We start from the raw sequence: 22170 nt of genomic DNA, 5'->3' as shown, positions 1-22170 counted from the left end.
TTTCCTATACTAAAGTGTTAGACACAATTAATTTAGTTTAATTTCAGTATTTCAAACATTTTATTTTAAAGCAAATTTTTGTTAAATATTATTTATATCCATCTCTATAACTCGCTTATGCTTGGTCCTACAAGAAAAATGCAAATAACTATTTTGTACAAAATTTTATCAGCTTTAAATTTAGTATAAGATAAAAATTGATAGGAGTAACTGTTTTCGAGATATAAGCAAGAAACCAAAACACTGTTACCTTAATTAAAAGAAAACTGTAACTGTTACTGAACAAAAATGTAATTCAGTTTTCAATGTTTGAGACGAAGACGAAAATGCAGCATTTAAAAACGACTCTGAAGACTTCAGTGACTTTTATGTTACCTCCTTTTTCTTCTAATAAAGTATTGGACCCAATAAATTAAGTGTATTTTAAATCACAAGACATTTTCTGTTAAAACACTTTTTTTTAATTATTAATTATTTTCAAACATATCTCGCTTATGGTTAGTTCTACATGAAAAATGCAAATAACTATTTTGTAGGAAATTTTATCACCTTTAATTTTGGTGAAAAAGTAAAAATTGTTAGGAGTAACTGTTTTCGAGATATAAGCAAAAAACAAAAAAACTGTTACCTTAAGTAAGCGCTTGCATATAAGCAAATTTAGTACTACTAGTATTGTTATTATAAATGTTATTGTTATTAATATGACGACTAAAGACAACTCTAAGACTTTAGTGACTTTTATGTCTCCTCCTTTTTCCTCTACTAAAGTGTTAGACACAATTAATTTAGTTTAATTTCAGTTTTTCAAACATTTTATTTTAAAGCAAATTTTTGTTAAATATTAAAAACTATAAAATGGGTTAGATTGCCTAAAAACACAGATCACACATGATCTTTTGCATAGAAATGAGAAAACGCTCATTCACACACAAAATAAGCTCCATTTTTCCTTATTAAAAGTATTATTATTATTATTACTTATGTTACAATTACTATTATTATTATTATTATTATTATTATTATTATTATTATTACTATTATTATTATTATTATTATTATTATTATTATTATTATTATTATTATTATTATTATTATTAATTTTATTATTATTAAAAACTGATTATAACTTTTGTATAGTAAATGCTTTTATACCAGTTTTAAAATGAGATATTAATTTTAGACAATTTGTTGCCTAAAAACAGAGATCACAGATGATTTCTTGCATAGAAATGAGAAAACGCTCATATAACACACAAAATAAGCTTCATTTTTGCTTAGAAAACTAAGCTTACTTTTATTACTATTATTATTTTCATTATTATTATTATTAATATTATTATTATTATTACTATTATTATTATTATTATTATTATTATTATTATTATTATTATTATTGTTATTATTATTTTTATTAAAAACTTATATTAAACAGACAGAAAACGTCGTATTCTGACACAAAAAAACGAATTACGTTATAGACTTGACGAGATCGGCGTATCTCGGTCTCTTATAGTACTCTTATAGGGTCAAAAAGTATCAGTTTGGATTAAAACAAATTATTTTTGTTGAGTCTCAGTGTGAATTGTTTATCAGTTCAAACAAAAACGGCTTATTTTAGACGATCTTTTGCTTTGAACAAGAAAACTTACATAGAACAGATTAAAAACGTATTAATCTGGCATAAAAGAGCAATTTATGTATCACTTCGGATAAAGGCAGCTAATCCTATTCGTTTTATTGCTTAAAATAGACAAAATTGTTAATAAATCTAACAAAAACGCTGTATTCTAGCACAAAATACTAATTACATTATAGTATCGACGAGAATAGCTTATTTGGAATGATTCTATGCTTCCAAACGAGTAAATTTTTATTAAACAGATGCCAAACATCATGTTTTGTCCTATAAAGACATTTTATATTGCAGTTTGTATTAAAACAAAATATTTTCGTTGATTCTTTGTTAGAAGCAGCAAACCTAACATTAAAGAATCTGAAAACTTTGTATTCGGACACAAACCACCGAATTTTGTATCAGTTTAGACAAAAACGGTTGATTTTCGACAATATTTTGCTTTGAACAAGAAAACTTATATCAAACTGACTAAAAACGTCTTATTTTAGCACAAAACAAAAGATTTGCGTTATAGTCTTAACGAGAGCTGTTAATTTCAAACGGTTCTATGCTTTGAAACGAGTAAACTTTCACTGTACAGAGGAAAAACATCTTATTTCGCCTTTTAAAAACGATTCATGCCACAGTTTGGATAAAAACCAATTATTTTCGTTAATTCATTGTTACAAACATGAAACCTTACATCAAAGTAACTGAAAACCCCTTATTCAGGCACAGAAATTCGAATTACGTTTCAGTCTGAACAAAAACTGCTTACTTTAGACGATCCTTTGTTTTGAATACAAAAACTTACATTAAAAAGATTAAAAACGTCTTATTCTGGCTGAAAACTGCAAATTATATATTACTCTAGATAAAAGCAATTTATCCTGATTACTCCTTTACTTAGAATAGAGTAAACTTGTATAAAACTTAATAAAAACTTTAAATTTCGTCTCAAAGAAATAATTTACGTTATAGTTTTGACCAGCACTGTTTATTTCAAACGATTTTATGATTCGAAACTAATGAACTTTTATGGGGCAGATGCAAAACCACATATTACAATATAAAGCGTTGTTTTAAAGCAAATTATTACCTTTTGCAACAAGAAATTTCACGTCAAAGAAACTGAAAACATCGTATCCATGCACAAATATCGAATTACGTATCAGTTTAGGCAAATACAGCTTATTTTAAACGATTCCTTGCTATAAACAAGAAAAATTTTATCAAACATATTGAAAATGTCTTATTCTCGAAAATAAGAGCAAATTATGTATCAGTTTTAACAAAAGCGGATTACTCTGTTTGATTCTATGCTTAGAGTAGAGTAAACTACTATAAAACGTAATGAAAACTCTATATTCAAGCTCAAAAGAACAAATTACGTTATAGTTTTGACAAAAAAAAATTATTTCGGACGACTACATATTTCGAAGTAAGCAAACTTTAATTGAACAAGTGCAAAAGCTAATACTTTGCTTTAAAATAACGATTTATGTGGTAATATGGTATTTTGCATCTGTCCTATAAAAGTTTACTCGTTTCGCTCCATTGAATCATTCGAAATAAATTATTTTGACACAACAACGAAAATAATTTTTTTGTTTAAACTGTAACATGTCGTTTTTATAAAACGAACTAAGACGTTTGGCATCTGTTTAGTGAAAGTTTTCTCGTTTGGGGGCATAAAATCGTTTGAAATTAACAGTTCTGGTCAAAACTATAACGTAAATTATTTCTTTGAGACGAAATTTAAAGTTTTCATTAAGTTTTATACAAGTTTGCTCTATTCTAAGCAAAGGAGTAATCAGGATAAACTGCTTTTATCCAAAGTAATACATAATTTGCAGTTTTGAGCCAGAATAAGACGTTTTTAATCTTTTTAATGTAAGTTTTCGTGTTCAAAAGAAAGAATCGTCTAAAATAAGCAATTTGTGTCCAGACTGAAACGTAATTTGATTTTCTGGGCCATTATAAGAGGTTTTCAGTTTCTTTGATGTAAGGTTTCTTGTTTGTAACAATGAATAAACGAAAATCATTGGTTTTAATCCAAACTGTGACATAAATCGTGTTTTAAAGGCGAAATCAGACGTTTTGCCTCTGTTCAGTGAAAGTATACTGGTTTCAAAGCATAGAATCGTTTGAAATTAACAGTTCTCATCAAGACTATAACGCAAATCTTTAAAGTGATACAAAGAAATAATTTACGTAATAGTTTTGACCAGAACTGTTAATTTCAAACGATTTTATGCTTCCAAACGAGAAAACTTTCACTAAACAGATGCCAAACGTCTTAGTTCGTTTTATAAAAGCGACTTATGTTACAGTTTAAACAAAAACAAATTATTTGTGTTGTTGTTGTGTCAAAATAATTTATTTCTAATGATTCAATGGAGCGAAACGGGTAAACTTTTATAGGACAGATGCAAAATACCATATTACCACATAAATCATTATTTTAAAGCAAAGTATTAGCTTTTGCACATGTTCAATTAAAGTTTGCTTACTTCGAAGTATGTAATCGTCCGAAATATTTTTTTTTGTCAAAACTATAACGTAATTTGTTCTTTTGAGCTTGAATATAGAGTTTTCATTACGTTTTATAGTAGTTTACTCTACTCTAAGCATAGAATCAAACAGAGTAATCCGCTTTTGTTAAAACTGATACATAATTTGCTCTTATTTTCGAGAATAAGACGTTTTCAATATGCTTGATAAAATTTTTCTTGTTTATAGCAAGGAATCGTTTAAAATAAGCTGTATTTGCCTAAACTGATACGTAATTAGATATTTATGTATGGATACGAAGTTTTCAGTTTCTTTGACGTGAAATTTCTTGTTGCAAAAGGTAATACTTTGCTTTAAAACAACGCTTTATATGGTAATATGTGGTTTTGCATCTGCCCCATAAAAGTTCATTAGTTTCGAATCATAATTTCGTTTGAAATAAACAGTGCTGGTCAAAACTATAACGTAAATTATTTCTTTGAGACGAAATTTAAAGTTTTCATTAAGTTTTATACAAGTTTACTCTATTCTAAGTAAAGGAGTAATCAGGATAAATTGCTTTTATCTAGAGTAATATATAATTTGCAGTTTTCAGCCAGAATAAGACGTTTTTAATCTTTTTAATGTAAGTTTTCGTGTTCAAAACAAAGGATCGTTTAAAATAAGCAGTTTTTGTCCAGACTGAAACGTAATTCGAATTTCTGTGCCTAAATAAGGGGTTTTCAGTTTCTTTGATGTAAGGTTTCTTGTTTGTAACAATAAATTAACAAAAATAATTGGTTTTTATCCAAACTGTGGCATGAATCAGCTTTAAGACTATAACGCAAATCTTTTGTTTTGTGCTAAAATAAGACGTTTTTAGTCAGTTTGATATAAGCTTTCTTGTTCAAAGCAAAATATTGTCGAAAATCAACCGTTTTTGTCTAAACTGAAACAAAATTCGGTGGTTTGTGTCCGAATACAAAGTTTTCAGATTCTTTAATGTTAGGTTTGCTGCTTCTAACAAAGAATCAACGAAAATATTTTGTTTTAATACAAACTGCAATATAAAATGTCTTTATAGGACAAAACATGATGTTTGGCATCTGTTTATTAAAAATTTACTCGTTTGGAAGCATAGAATCATTCCAAATAAGCTATTCTCGTCGAAACTATAATGTAATTAGTATTTTGTGCTAGAATACAGCGTTTTTGTTAGATTTATTAACAATTTTGTCTATTTTAAGCAATGAAACGAATAGGATTAGCTGCCTTTATCCAAAGTGATACATAAATTGCTCTTTTATGCCAGATTAATACGTTTTTAGTCTGTTCGATGTAAGTTTTCTTGTTCAAAGCAAAAGATCGTCTAAAGTAAGCCGTTTTTGTTTGAACTGATGAACAATTCAGACTGAGAGTCAACAAAAATAATTTGTTTTAATCCAAACTGATAATTTTTGACCCTATAAGAGTCCTATAAGAGTCCGAGATACGCCGTTCTCGTCAAGTCTATAACGTAATTCGTTTTTTTGTGTCAGAATACGACGTTTTCTGTCTGTTTAATATAAATTTTTAATAATAATAATAACAATAATAATAATAATAATAATAATAATAACAATAATAATAATAAAAATAATAATAGAAATAAAAGTAAGCTTAGTTTTCTAAGCAAAAATGAAGCTTATTTTGTGTGTTATATGAGCGCTTTCTCATTTCTATGCAAGAAATCATCTGTGATCTGTATTTTTAGGCAAGAAATTGTCTAAAATTAATAACTCATTTTAAAACTGGTATAAAAACATTTACTATACAAAAGTTAATAATAATAATAATAATAGTAATAGTAATAATAATAATAATAATAATAATAATAATAATAATAGTAATAAAAGAAATAATAATAATAATAATAATAATAATAATAATAATAATAATAATGATAATAATACTTATAATAATGAATTTCTTTCTAAATTAAAGCTTAGTTTTTCTAAGCAAAAATGATGCTTATTTTGTGTGTTATATGAGCGTTTTCTCATTTCTATGCAAGAGATCATCTGTGATCTGTGTTTTTAGGCAAGAAATTGAATAAAATTAATAACTCATTTTAAAACTGGTATAAAAACATTTACTATACAAAAGTTATAATAATAATAATAATAATAATAATAGTAATAATAATAATAATAATAATAATAGTAATAAAAGAAATAATAATAATAATAATAATAATAATAATAATAATAATAATAATGATAATAATACTTATAATAATGAATTTCTTTCTAAATTAAAGCTTAGCTTTTCTAAGCAAAAATGATGCTTATTTTGTGTGTTATATGAGCGTTTTCTCATTTCTATGCAAGAGATCATCTGTGATCTGTGTTTTTAGGCAAGAAATTGAATAAAATTAATAACTCATTTTAAAACTGGTATAAAAACATTTACTATACAAAAGTTAATAATAATAATAATAATAATAATAATAATATCAATAATAATAATAATAATAATAATAATAATAATATTGGTTTTTTGCTTATATCTCGAAAACAGTTACTCCTATCAAATTTTATCTTTCTTTCAAAATTAAAGCTGATAAAATTTCCAACAAAATAGTTATTTACATTTTTTTTGTAGGACCAAGAATAAACGAGTTATAGAGTTGGATATAAATAATATTTAACAAAAATTTGCTTTAAAATAAAATGCTTGAAAAACCGGAATTAAACTAAATTAATTGTGTCTAACACTTTAGTAGAGGAAAAAGGAGAAGACATAAAAGTCACTAAATGTTTCAGAGTCGTCTTTAGTCGTCATATTAATAACAATAACATTAATAATAATAATACTAATAGTACTAAATTTGCTTATATGCAAACGCTTAATTGAGGTAACAGTTTTTTGGTTTCTTGCTTATATCTCGAAAACAGTTACTCCTATGAATTTTTATCTTTTTTTCAAAATTAAAGCTGATAAAATTTCCTACAAAATAGTTATTTGCATTTTTTTGTAGGACCAACCATAAGCGAGTTATAGAGTTGGATATAAATAATCTTTAACAAAAATTTGATATAAAAATAAAAAAAGATAAAAATTGATAGGAGTAACTGTTTTCGAGATATAAGCAAGAAACCAAAAAACTGTTACCTTAATTAAGCGTTTGCATATAAGCTAATTTAGTACTAATAGTATTATTATTATTAATGTTATTGTTAATAATATGACGACTAAAGACGACTCTGAAACCTTTAGTGACTTTTATGTCTTCTTCTTTTTCCTCTACTAAAGTGTTAGACACAATTAATTTAGTTTAATTTCAGTATTTCAAACATTTTATTTTAAAGCAAATTTTTGTTAAATATTATTTATATCCATCTCTATAACTCGCTTATGCTTGGTCCTACAAGAAAAATGCAAATAACTATTTTGTAGGAAATTTTATCAGCTTTAATTTTAGTAAAAAGATAAAAATTGATAGGAGTAACTGTTTTCGAGATATAAGCAGGAAACCAAAAAACTGTTACCTTAATAAAGCGCTTGCATATAAGCAAATTTAGTACTATTAGTATTATTATTATTAATGTTATTGTTATTAAAATGACGACTAAAAACGACTCTGAAGACTTTGGTGACTTTTATGTCTTTTCCTTTTTCCTATACTAAAGTGTTAGACTCAATTAATTTAGTTTAATTTCGGTTTTTCAAACATTTTATTTTAAAGCAAATTTTTGTTGACGATTATTTATATCCAACTCTATAACTCGCTTATGGTTGGTCTTACAAAAGAAATGCAAACAACTATTTTGTAGGAAATTTTATCAGCTTTAATTTTAGTAAAAAGATAAAAATTTATAGGTGTAACTGTTTTCGAGATATAAGCAAGAAACCAAAACACTGTTATCTTAATTAAGCGTTTGCATATAACCAAATTTAGTACTATTAGTATTATTATCATTAATGTTATTGTTATTAATATGACGACTAAAGACGACTCTGAAACCTTTAGTGACTTTTATGTCTTTTTCTTTTTCCTCTACTAAAGTGTTAGACACAATTAAATTAGTTTAATTTCAGTTTTTCAAACATTTTATTTTAAAGCAAATTTTTGTTAAATATTATTTATATCCAACTCTATAACTCGCTTATGGTTGGTCCTACAAGAAAAATGCAAATAACGATTTTGTAGGAAATTTTATCAGCTTTAATTTTGAAATAAAGATAAAAATTGATAGGAGTAACAGTTTTCGAGATATAAGCAAAAAACCAATAAGAAAACTGTAACTGTTACTGAACAAAAATGTAATTCAGTTTTCAATGTTTGAGACGAAGACGAAAATGCAGCATTTAAAATCGACTCTGAAGACCTCAGTGACTTTTATGTCACCTCCTTTTTCTTCTAATAAACTATTGGACCCAATAAATTAAGTGTATTTTAAATCCCAAGACATTTTCTGTTAAAACACTTTTTTTTTAAATATTAATTATTTTCAAACTTATATCTCGCTTATGGTTAGTCCTACATGAAAAATGCAAATAAGTATTTTGTAGGAAATTTTATCAGCTTTAATTTTAGTGAAAAGATAAAAATTGATAGGAGTAACTGTTTTCGAGATATAAGCAAGAAACCAAAAAACTGTTACCTTAATTAAGGGCTTACATATAAGCAAATTTAGTACTAAAAACTACTCTGAAGACTTTGGTGACTTTTATGTCATCTCCTTTTTCTTCTAATAAAGTATTGAACCCATTAAATTAAGTGTATTTTAAATCACAAGACATTTTCTGTTAAAGCACTTTTTCTTTAAATATTAATTATTTTCAAACTTATATCTCGCTTATGGTTAGTTCTACATAAAAAATGCAAATAACTATTTTGTAGGAAATTTTATCAGCTTTAATTTTTGTAAAAAGATAAAAATTGATAGGAGTAACTGTTTTCGAGATATAAGCAAGAAACTGTTGCCTTAATTAAGCGCTTGCATATAAGCAAATTTAGTAATATTTGTATTATTATTATTAATGTTATTGTTATTAATATGACGACTAAAAACGACTCTGAAACCTTTAGTGACTTTTATGTCTTTTTCTTTTTCCTCTACTAAAGTGTTAGACACAATTAATTTAGTTTAATTTCAGTATTTCAAACATTTTATTTTAAAGCAAATTTTTGGTAAATATTATTTATATCCATCTCTATAACTCGCTTATGCTTAGTCCTACAAGAAAAATGCAATTAACTATTTTGTAGGAAATTTTATCAGCTTTAATTTTAGTAAAAAGATAAAAATTGATAGGAGTAACTGTTTTCGAGATATAAGCAAAAAACCAAAAAACTGTTACCTTAATAAAGCGCTTGCATATAAGCAAATTTAGTACTATTAGTATTATTATTATTAATGTTATTGGTATTAAAATGACGACTAAAAAAGACTCTAAAGACTTTGGTGACTTTTATGTCTTCTCCTTTTTCCTATACTAAAGTGTTAGACACAATTAATTTAGTTTAATTTCAGTATCTCAAACATTTTATTTTAAAGCAAATTTTTGTTAAATATTATTTATATCCATCTCTATAACTCGCTTATGGTTGGTCCTACAAGAAAAATGCAAATAACTATTTTGTAGGAAATTTTATCAGCTTTAATTTTAGTAAAAAGATAAAAATTGATAGGAGTAACTGTTTTCGAGAAATAAGCAAGAAAAAAAGTCACTAAAGGTTTCAAAGTTGTCTTTAATCGTCATATTAATAACAATAACATTAATAATAATAATACTAATAGTACTAAATTTGCTTATATGCAAACGCTTAATTAAGGTAACAGTGTTTTGGTTTCTTGCTCATATCTCGAAAACAGTTACTCCTATCAATTTTTATCTTTTTACTAAAATTCAAGCTGATAAAATTTCCTACAAAATAGTTATTTGCATTTTTTATGTAGGACTAACCATAAGCGAGATATAAGATTGAAAATAATTAATATTTAAAAAAGAAGTGCTTTAACAGAAAATGTCTTGTGATTTAAAATACACTTAATTTATTAGGTCCAATACTTTATTTGAAAAAAAAGGGAGTGATATATAAGTCACTGAAGTCTTCAGAGTCGATTTTAAATGCTGCATTTTCGTCTTCGTCTCCAACATTGAATACTGAATTACATTTTTGTTCTGAAACGGTAACAGTTTTTACTTTGGTTTTTTGCTTATATCTCGAAAACAGTTACTCCTATCAATTTTTATCTTTTTTTCAAAATTAAAGCTGATAACATTTCCTACAAAATAGTTATTTGCATTTTTCTTGTAGGACCAACCATAAGCGAGTTATAAAGTTGGATATAAATAATATTTAACAAAAACTTGCTTAAAAATAAAATGTTTGAAATACTGAAATTAAACTAAATTAATTGTGTCTAACACTTTAGTAGAGAAAAAAGAAAAAGAGATAAATGTCACCAAAGTCTTCAAAATCGTTTTTAGTCGTCATATTAATAACAATAACATTAATAATAATAATACTAATAGTACAAAATCTGCTTATATGCAAGCGCTTTATTAAGGTAACAGTTTTTTGGTTTCTTGATTATATCTCGAAAACAGTTACTCCTATCAATTTTTATCTTTTTACTAAAATTAAAGCTGATAAAATTTCCTATAAAATAGTTATTTGCATTTTTCATGTAGGACTAACCATAAGCGAGATATATGATTGAAAATAATTAATATTCAAAAAAAAAGTGCTTTAACAGAAAATGTCTTGTGATTTAAAATACACTTAATTTATTAGGTCCAATACTTTATTAGAAGAAAAAGGAAGTGACATAAAAGTCACTGAAGTCTTCAGAGTCGTTCTTAAATGCTGCAGTTTCGTCTTCGTCTCAAACATTGAAAACTGAATTACATTTTTGTTCAGTAACAGTCACAGTTTTCTTATTGGTTTTTTGCTTATATCTCGAAAACAGTTACTCCTATCACTTTTTATCTTTCTGTCAAAATTAAAGCTGATAAAATTTCCTACAAAATAGTTATTTGCATTTTTCTTGTAGGACCAACCATAAGCGAGTTATAGAGTTGGATATAAATAATATTTAACAAAAATTTGCTTTAAAATAAAATGTTTGAAAAACTGAAATTATACTAATTTAATTGTGTCTAACACTTTACTAGAGGAAAAAAAAGAAGACATAAAAGTCACTAAAGGTTTCAAAGTTGTCTTTAATCGTTATATTAATAACAATAACATTAATAATAATAATACTAATTGTACTAAATTTGCTTATATGCAAACGCTTAATTAAGGTAACAGTGTTTTGGTTTCTTGCTCATATCTCGAAAACAGTTACTCTTATCAATTTTTATTTTTTTACTAAAATTCAAGCTGATAAAATTTCCTACAAAATAGTTATTTGCATTTTTTATGTAGGACTAACCATAAGCGAGATATAAGATTGAAAATAATTATTATTTAAAAAAGAAGTGCTTTAACAGAAAATGTCTTGTGATTTAAAATACACTTAATTTATTAGGTCCAATACTTTATTAAAAAAAAAGGGGGTGACATATAAGTCACTGAAGTCTTCAGAGTCGATTTTAAATGCTGCATTTTCGTCTTCGTCTCAAACATTGAAAACTGAATTACATTTTTGTTCTGAAACGGTAACAGTTTTTACTTTGGTTTTTTGCTTATATCTCGAAAACAGTTACTCCTATCAATTTTTATCTTTCTTTCAAAATTAAAGCTGATAACATTTCCTACAAAATAGTTATTTGCATTTTTCTTGTAGGACCAACCATAAGCGAGTTATAAAGTTGGATATAAATAATATTTAACAAAAACTTGCTTAAAAATAAAATGTTTGAAATACTGAAATTAAACTAAATTAATTGTGTCTAACACTTTAGTAGAGAAAAAAGAAAAAGACATAAAAGTCACCAAAGTCTTCAGAATCGTTTTTAGTCGTCATATTAATAACAATAACATTAATAATAATAATACTAATAGTACTAAATCTGCTTATATGCAAGCGCTTTATTAAGGTAACAGTTTTTTGGTTTCTTGCTTATATCTCGAAAACAGTTACTCCTATAAATTTTTGTCTTTCTTTCAAAATTAAAGCTGATAAAATATTCTACAAAATAGTTATTTGCATTTTTCTTGTAGGACCAACCATAAGCGAGTTATAGAGTTGGATATAAATAATATTTAACAAAAATTTGCTTTAAAATAAAATGTTTGAAAAACTGAAATTAAACTAATTTAACTGTGTCTAACACTTTAGTAGAGGAAAAAGAAGAAGACATAAAAGTCACTAAAGGTTTCAAAGTTGTCTTTAATCGTCATATTAATAACAATAACATTAATAATAATAATACTAATAGTACTAAATTTGCTTATATGCAAACGCTTAATTAAGGTAACAGTGTTTTGGTTTCTTGTTTATATCTCGAAAACAGTTACTCCTATCAACTTTTATCTTTTTACTAAAATTCAAGCTGATAAAATTTCCTACAAAATAATTATTTGCATTTTTTATGTAGGACTAACCATAAGCGAGATATAAGATTGAAAATAATTAATATTTAAAAAAGAAGTGCTTTAACAGAAAATGTCTTGTGATTTAAAATACACTTAATTTATTAGGTCCAATACTTTATTAGAAAAAAAGGGGGTGACATATAAGTCACTGAAGTCTTCAGAGTCGATTTTAAATGCTGCATTTTCGTCTTCGTCTCAAACATTGAAAACTGAATTACATTTTTGTTCTGAAACGGTAACAGTTTTTACTTTCGTTTTTTGCTTATATCTCGAAAACAGTTACTCCTATCAATTTTTATCTTTTCTTCAAAATTAAAGCTGATAACATTTCCTACAAAATAGTTATTTGCATTTTTCTTGTAGGACCAACCATAAGCGAGTTATAAAGTTGGATATAAATAATATTTAACAAAAACTTGCTTAAAAATAAAATGTTTGAAATACTGAAATTAAACTAAATTAATTGTGTCTAACACTTTAGTAGAGAAAAAAGAAAAAGACATAAAAGTCACCAAAGTCTTCAGAATCGTTTTTAGTCGTCATATTAATAACAATAACATTAATAATAATAATACTAATAGTACTAAATCTGCTTATATGCAAGCGCTTTATTAAGGTAACAGTTTTTTGGTTTCTTGCTTATATCTCGAAAACAGTTACTCCTATGAATTTTTGTCTTTTTTTCAAAATTAAAGCTGATAAAATTTCCTACAAAATAGTTATTTGCATTTTTCTTGTAGGACCAACCATAAGCGAGTTATAGAGTTGGATATAAATAATCTTTAACAAAAATTTGCTTTAAAATAAAATGTTTGAAAAACTGAAATTAAACTAATTTAATTGTGTCTAACACTTTAGTAGAGGAAAAAGGAAAAGACATAAAAGTCACCAAAGTCTTCAGAATCGTTTTTAGTCGTCATATTAATAACAATAACATTAATAATAATAATACTAATAGTACTAAATCTGCTTATATGCAAGCGCTTTATTAAGGTAACAGTTTTTTGGTTTCTTGCTTATATCTCGAAAACAGTTACTCCTATAAATTTTTGTCTTTCTTTCAAAATTAAAGCTGATAAAATATTCTACAAAATAGTTATTTGCATTTTTCTTGTAGGACCAACCATAAGCGAGTTATAGAGTTGGATATAAATAATATTTAACAAAAATTTGCTTTAAAATAAAATGTTTGAAAAACTGAAATTAAACTAATTTAACTGTGTCTAACACTTTAGTAGAGGAAAAAGAAGAAGACATAAAAGTCACTAAAGGTTTCAAAGTTGTCTTTAATCGTCATATTAATAACAATAACATTAATAATAATAATACTAATAGTACTAAATTTGCTTATATGCAAACGCTTAATTAAGGTAACAGTGTTTTGGTTTCTTGTTTATATCTCGAAAACAGTTACTCCTATCAACTTTTATCTTTTTACTAAAATTCAAGCTGATAAAATTTCCTACAAAATAATTATTTGCATTTTTTATGTAGGACTAACCATAAGCGAGATATAAGATTGAAAATAATTAATATTTAAAAAAGAAGTGCTTTAACAGAAAATGTCTTGTGATTTAAAATACACTTAATTTATTAGGTCCAATACTTTATTAGAAAAAAAGGGGGTGACATATAAGTCACTGAAGTCTTCAGAGTCGATTTTAAATGCTGCATTTTCGTCTTCGTCTCAAACATTGAAAACTGAATTACATTTTTGTTCTGAAACGGTAACAGTTTTTACTTTCGTTTTTTGCTTATATCTCGAAAACAGTTACTCCTATCAATTTTTATCTTTTCTTCAAAATTAAAGCTGATAACATTTCCTACAAAATAGTTATTTGCATTTTTCTTGTAGGACCAACCATAAGCGAGTTATAAAGTTGGATATAAATAATATTTAACAAAAACTTGCTTAAAAATAAAATGTTTGAAATACTGAAATTAAACTAAATTAATTGTGTCTAACACTTTAGTAGAGAAAAAAGAAAAAGACATAAAAGTCACCAAAGTCTTCAGAATCGTTTTTAGTCGTCATATTAATAACAATAACATTAATAATAATAATACTAATAGTACTAAATCTGCTTATATGCAAGCGCTTTATTAAGGTAACAGTTTTTTGGTTTCTTGCTTATATCTCGAAAACAGTTACTCCTATGAATTTTTGTCTTTTTTTCAAAATTAAAGCTGATAAAATTTCCTACAAAATAGTTATTTGCATTTTTCTTGTAGGACCAACCATAAGCGAGTTATAGAGTTGGATATAAATAATCTTTAACAAAAATTTGCTTTAAAATAAAATGTTTGAAAAACTGAAATTAAACTAATTTAATTGTGTCTAACACTTTAGTAGAGGAAAAAGGAAAAGACATAAAAGTCACTAAAGGTTTCAGAGTTGTCTTTAGTTGTCATATTAATAACAATAACATTAATAATAATAATACTAATAGTACTAAATTTGCTTATATGCAAACGCTTAATTAAGGTAACAGTGTTTTGGTTTCTTGCTTATATCTCGAAAACAGTTACTCCTATCAATTTTTATCTTTTTACTAAAATTCAAGCTGATAAAATTTCCTACAAAATAGTTATTTGCATTTTTCATGTAGGACTAACCATAAGCGAGATATATGATTGAAAATAATTAATATTTAAAAAAAAAGTGCTTTAACAGAAAATGTCTTGTGATTTAAAATACACTTAATTTATTGGGTCCAATACTTTATTAGAAGAAAAAGGAAGTGACATAAAAGTCACTGAAGTCTTCAGAGTCGTTTTTAAATGCTGCAGTTTCGTCTTCGTCTCAAACATTGAAAACTGAATTACATTTTTGTTCAGTAACAGTCACAGTTTTCTTATTGGTTTTTTGCTTATATCTCGAAAACAGTTACTCCTATCAATTTTTATCTTTCTGTCAAAATTAAAGCTGATAAAATTTCCTACAAAATAGTTATTTGCATTTTTCTTGTAGGACCAACCATAAGCGAGTTATAGAGTTGGATATAAATAATATTTAACAAAAACTTGCTTAAAAATAAAATGTTTGAAATACTGAAATTAAACTAAATTAATTGTGTCTAACACTTTAGTAGAGAAAAAAGAAAAGGACATAAAAGTCACCAAAGTCTTCAGAATCGTTTTTAGTCGTCATATTAATAACAATAACATTAATAATAATAATACTAATAGTACTAAATCTGCTTATATGCAAGCGCTTTATTAAGGTAACAGTTTTTTGGTTTCTTGCTTATATCTCGAAAACAGTTACTCCTATGAATTTTTGTCTTTTTTTCAAAATTAAAGCTGATAAAATTTCCTACAAAATAGTTATTTGCATTTTTCTTGTAGGACCAACCATAAGCGAGTTATAGAGTTGGATATAAATAATCTTTAACAAAAATTTGCTTTAAAATAAAATGTTTGAAAAACTGAAATTAAACTAATTTAATTGTGTCTAACACTTTAGTAGAGGAAAAAGAAGAAGACATAAAAGTCACTAAAGGTTTCAAAGTTGTCTTTAATCGTCATATTAATAACAATAACATTAATAATAATAATACTAATAGTACTAAATTTGCTTATATGCAAACGCTTAATTAAGGTAACAGTGTTTTGGTTTCTTGCTCATATCTCGAAAACAGTTACTCCTATCAATTTTTATCTTTTTACTAAAATTCAAGCTGATAAAATTTCCTACAAAATAGTTATTTGCATTTTTCATGTAGGACTAACCATAAGCGAGATATAAGTTTGAAAATAATTAATATTTAAAAAAAAAGTGCTTTAACAGAAAATGTCTTGTGATTTAAAATACACTTAATTTATTAGGTCCAATACTTTATTAGAAGAAAAAGGGGGTGACATATAAGTCACTGAAGTCTTCAGAGTCGATTGTAAATGCTGCATTTTCGTCTTCGTCTCAAACACTGAAAACTGAATTACATTTTTGTTCTGAAACGGTAACAGTTTTCACTTTGGTTTTTTGCTTATATCTCGAAAACAATTACTCCTATCAGTTTTTATTTTTTTTTTTAAATAAAGCTGATAAAATTTCCTACAAAATAGTTATTTGCATTTTTCTTGTAGGACCAACCATCAGCGAGTTATAAAGTTGGATATAAATAATATTTAACAAAAACTTGCTTAAAAATTAAATGTTTGAAATACTGAAATTAAACTAAATTAATTGTGTCTAACACTTTAGTAGAGAAAAAAGAAAAAGACATAAAAGTTACCAAAGTCTTCAGAATCGTTTTTAGTCGTCATATTAATAACAATAACATTAATAATAATAATACTAATAGTATTATTATTAATAAAATTATTATTATTAATAAAACGATTCTGAAGACTTTGGTAACTTTTATGTCTTTTTCTTTTTTCTCTACTAAAGTGTTAGACACAATTAATTTTGTTTAATTTTAGTATTTCAAACATTTAATTTTTAAGCAAGTTTTTGTTAAATATTATTTATATCCAACTTTATAACTCGCTGATGGTTGGTCCTACAAGAAAAATGCAAATAACTATTTTGTAGGAAATTTTATCAGCTTTATTTTGAGAAAAAGATAAAAACTGATAGGAGTAATTGTTTTCGAGATATAAGCAAAAAACCAAAGTGAAAACTGTTACCGTTTCAGAACAAAAATGTAATTCAGTTTTCAATGTTTGAGACGAAGACGAAAATGCAGCATTTACAATCGACTCTGAAGACTTCAGTGACTTATATGTCACCTCCTTTTTCTTCTAATAAAGTATTGGACCTAATAAATTAAGTGTATTTTAAATCACAAGACATTTTCTGTTAAAGCACTTTTTTTTTAATATTAATTATTTTCAAACTTATATCTCGCTTATGGTTAGTCCTACATGAAAAATGCAAATAACTATTTTGTAGGAAATTTTATCAGCTTGAATTTTAGTAAAAAGATAAAAATTGATAGGAGTAACTGTTTTCGAGATATAAGCAAGAAACCAAAACACTGTTACCTTAATTAAGCGTTTGCATATAAGCAAATTTAGTACTATTAGTATTATTATTATTAATGTTATTGTTATTAATATGACGATTAAAGACAACTTTGAAACCTTTAGTGACTTTTATGTCGTCTTCTTTTTCCTCTACTAAAGTGTTAGACACAATTAAATTAGTTTAATTTCAGTTTTTCAAACATTTTATTTTAAAGCAAATTTTTGTTAAATATTATTTATATCCAACTCTATAACTCGCTTATGGTTGGTCCTACAAGGAAAATGCAAATAACTATTTTGTAGGAAATTTTATCAGCTTTAATTTTGAAAAAAAGATAAAAATTGATAGGAGTAACTGTTTTCGAGATATAAGCAAAAAACCAATAAGAAAACTGTGACTGTTACTGAACAAAAATGTAATTCGGTTTTCAATGTTTGAGACGAAGACGAAACTGCAGCATTTAAAAACGACTCTGAAGACTTCAGTGACTTTTATGTCACTTCCTTTTTCTTCTAATAAAGTATTAGACCCAATAAATTAAGTGTATTTTAAATCACAAGACATTTTCTGTTAAAGCACTTCTTTTTTAAATATTAATTATTTTCAATCTTATATCTCGCTTATGGTTAGTCCTACATAAAAAATGCAAATAACTATTTTGTAGGAAATTTTATCAGCTTGAATTTTAGTAAAAAGATAAAAATTGATAGGAGTAACTGTTTTCGAGATATAAGCAAGAAACCAAAACACTGTTACCTTAATTAAGCGTTTGCATATAAGCAAATTTAGTACTATTAGTATTATTATTATTAATGTTATTGTTATTAATATGACAACTAAAGACAACTCTGAAACCTTTAGTGACTTTTATGTCTTTTCCTTTTTTCTCTACTAAAGTGTTAGACACAGTTAAATTAGTTTAATTTCAGTTTTTCAAACATTTTATTTTAAAGCAAATTTTTGTTAAATATTATTTATATCCAACTCTATAACTCGCTTATGGTTGGTCCTACAAGAAAAATGCAAATAACTATTTTGTAGAATATTTTATCAGCTTTAATTTTGAAAGAAAGACAAAAATTCATAGGAGTAACTGTTTTCGAGATATAAGCAAGAAACCAAAAAACTGTTACCTTAATAAAGCGCTTGCATATAAGCAGATTTAGTACTATTAGTATTATTATTATTAATGTTATTGTTATTAATATGACGACTAAAAACAATTCTGAAGACTTTGGTGACTTTTATGTCTTTTTCTTTTTTCTCTACTAAAGTGTTAGACACAATTAATTTAGTTTAATTTCAGTATTTCAAACATTTTGTTTTTAAGCAAGTTTTTGTTAAATATTATTTATATCCAACTTTATAACTCGCTTATGGTTGGTCCTACAAGAAAAATGCAAATAACTATTTTGTAGGAAATGTTATCAGCTTTAATTTTGAAAGAAAGATAAAAATTGATAGGAGTAACTGTTTTCGAGATATGAGCAAGAAACCAAAACACTGTTACCTTAATTAAGCGTTTGCATATAAGCAAATTTAGTACTATTAGTATTATTATTATTAATGTTATTGTTATTAATATGACGATTAAAGACAACTTTGAAACCTTTAGTGACTTTTATGTCTTCTTCTTTTTCCTCAACTAAAGTGTTAGACACAATTAAATTAGTTTAATTTCAGTTTTTCAAACATTTTATTTTAAAGCAAATTTTTGTTAAATATTATTTATATCCAACTCTATAACTCGCTTATGGTTGGTCCTACAAGAAAAATGCAAATAACTATTTTGTAGGAAATTTTATCAGCTTTAATTTTGACAGAAAGATAAAAATTGATAGGAGTAACTGGTTTCGAGATATAAGCAAAAAACCAATAAGAAAACTGTGACTGTTACTGAACAAAAATGTAATTCAGTTTTCAATGTTTGAGACGAAGACGAAACTGCAGCATTTAAAAACGACTCTGAAGACTTCAGTGACTTTTATGTCACTTCCTTTTTCTTCTAATAAAGTATTGGACCCAATAAATTAAGTGTATTTTAAATCACAAGACATTTTCTGTTAAAGCACTTTTTTTTTTAATATTAATTATTTTCAATCATATATCTCGCTTATGGTTAGTCCTACATAAAAAATGCAAATAACTATTTTATAGGAAATTTTATCAGCTTGAATTTTAGTAAAAAGATAAAAATTGATAGGAGTAACTGTTTTCGAGATATAAGCAAGAAACCAAAACACTGTTACCTTAATTAAGCGTTTGCATATAAGCAAATTTAGTACTATTAGTATTATTATTATTAATGTTATTGTTATTAATATGACGATTAAAGACAACTTTGAAACCTTTAGTGACTTTTATGTCTTCTTCTTTTTCCTCAACTAAAGTGTTAGACACAATTAAATTAGTTTAATTTCAGTTTTTCAAACATTTTATTTTAAAGCAAATTTTTGTTAGATATTATTTATATCCAACTCTATAACTCGCTTATGGTTGGTCCTACAAGGAAAATGCAAATAACTATTTTGTAGGAAATTTTATCAGCTTTAATTTTGAAAAAAAGATAAAAATTGATAGGAGTAACTGTTTTCGAGATATAAGCAAGAAACCAAAACACTGTTACCTTAATTAAGCGTTTGCATATAAGCAAATTTAGTACTATTAGTATTATTATTATTAATGTTATTGTTATTAATATGACAACTAAAGACAACTCTGAAACCTTTAGTGATTTTTATGTCTTTTCCTTTTTTCTCTACTAAAGTGTTAGACACAGTTAAATTAGTTTAATTTCAGTTTTTCAAACATTTTATTTTAAAGCAAATTTTTGTTAAATATTATTTATATCCAACTCTATAACTCGCTTATGGTTGGTCCTACAAGAAAAATGCAAATAACTATTTTGTAGAATATTTTATCAGCTTTAATTTTGAAAGAAAGACAAAAATTCATAGGAGTAACTGTTTTCGAGATATAAGCAAGAAACCAAAAAACTGTTACCTTAATAAAGCGCTTGCATATAAGCAGATTTAGTACTATTAGTATTATTATTATTAATGTTATTGTTATTAATATGACGACTAAAAACAATTCTGAAGACTTTGGTGACTTTTATGTCTTTTTCTTTTTTCTCTACTAAAGTGTTAGACACAATTAATTTAGTTTAATTTCAGTATTTCAAACATTTTGTTTTTAAGCAAGTTTTTGTTAAATATTATTTATATCCAACTTTATAACTCGCTTATGGTTGGTCCTACAAGAAAAATGCAAATAACTATTTTGTAGGAAATGTTATCAGCTTTAATTTTGAAAGAAAGATAAAAATTGATAGGAGTAACTGTTTTCGAGATATGAGCAAGAAACCAAAACACTGTTACCTTAATTAAGCGTTTGCATATAAGCAAATTTAGTACTATTAGTATTATTATTATTAATGTTATTGTTATTAATATGACGATTAAAGACAACTTTGAAACCTTTAGTGACTTTTATGTCTTCTTCTTTTTCCTCTACTAAAGTGTTAGACACAATTAAATTAGTTTAATTTCAGTTTTTCAAACATTTTATTTTAAAGCAAATTTTGGTTAAATATTATTTATATCCAACTCTATAACTCGCTTATGGTTGATCCTACAAGAAAAATGCAAATATCTATTTTGTAGGAAATTTTATCAGCTTTAATTTTGACAGAAAGATAAAAATTGATAGGAGTAACTGTTTTCGAGATATAAGCAAAAAACCAATAAGAAAACTGTGACTGTTACTGAACAAAAATGTAATTCAGTTTTCAATGTTTGAGACGAAGACGAAACTGCAGCATTTAAAAACGACTCTGAAGACTTCAGTGACTTTTATGTCACTTTCTTTTTCTTCTAATAAAGTATTGGACCCAATAAATTAAGTGTATTTTAAATCACAAGACATTTTCTGTTAAAGCACTTTTTTTTTAAATATTAATTATTTTCAATCACATATCTCGCTTATGGTTAGTCCTACATGAAAAATGGAAATAACTATTTTATAGGAAATTTTATCAGCTTAAATTTTAGTAAAAAGATAAAAATTGATAGGAGTAACTGTTTTCGAGATATAAGCAAGAAACCAAAACACTGTTACCTTAATTAAGCGTTTGCATATAAGCAAATTTAGTACTATTAGTATTATTATTATTAATGTTATTGTTATTAATATGACAACTAAAGACAACTCTGAAACCTTTAGTGACTTTTATGTTTTTTCCTTTTTCCTCTACTAAAGTGTTAGACACAATTAAATTAGTTTAATTTCAGTTTTTCAAACATTTTATTTTAAAGCAAATTTTTGTTAAAAATTATTTATATCCAACTCTATAACTCGCTTATGGTTGGTGCTACAAGAAAAATGCAAATAACTATTTTGTAGGAAATTTTATCAGCTTTAATTTTGAAAAAAAGACAAAAATTCATAGGAGTAACTGTTTTCGAGATATAAGCAAGAAACCAAAAAACTGTTACCTTAATAAAGCGCTTGCATATAAGCAGATTTAGTATTATTAGTATTATTAATATTAAT

The sequence above is a fragment of the Tribolium castaneum genome, chromosome 9 (assembly GCF_031307605.1).
Source record: "Tribolium castaneum strain GA2 chromosome 9, icTriCast1.1, whole genome shotgun sequence".
Lineage (NCBI taxonomy): Eukaryota > Metazoa > Arthropoda > Insecta > Coleoptera > Tenebrionidae > Tribolium > Tribolium castaneum.
This window is presented reverse-complemented; position numbering follows the sequence as displayed.